Here is a 315-nt window from a genome sequence, read left to right on the forward strand (position 1 = left end):
CGATGCCAGAATTCTTCGCGATTATCAATATGTGCTGCAGTTTCTATCCGCTAGCTGGATGGCAACTTTTTCTGATCAGCAATTTGGCAACGAACTGGCATGGCTTGAAAAAATGGAAATCTGACCAACCTCTTCCTAACAACCCAACACATAAGTTGAAACCAACAAAGCAAAGCATTTGCGCTTCGTACCCTGTTTCGTTTATGCTGCGCTTCCTCTAGGCGCCCGTAGCTCAGTTGGATAGAGTACCTGGCTTCGAACCAGGTGGTCGGGAGTTCGAATCTCTCCGGGCGCGCCATTTTCACCCAATTTAAC

At 47.6% G+C, this 315-nt stretch overlaps 1 non-coding gene across 1 annotated transcript; it reads left to right on the top strand.

Annotated features, from left to right (window-relative positions):
• The first annotated feature begins 221 nt into the window (after positions 1-221).
• Trnar-ucg lies at positions 222-295 on the top strand. Its single transcript has one exon. It is a non-coding gene; the product is annotated as a tRNA-Arg (tRNA).
• The last annotated feature ends 20 nt before the right edge of the window (positions 296-315 follow it).

Source organism: Priapulus caudatus, unplaced genomic scaffold, assembly GCF_000485595.1.
Source record: "Priapulus caudatus unplaced genomic scaffold, Priapulus_caudatus-5.0.1 Scaffold37715, whole genome shotgun sequence".
Lineage (NCBI taxonomy): Eukaryota > Metazoa > Priapulida > Priapulimorpha > Priapulimorphida > Priapulidae > Priapulus > Priapulus caudatus.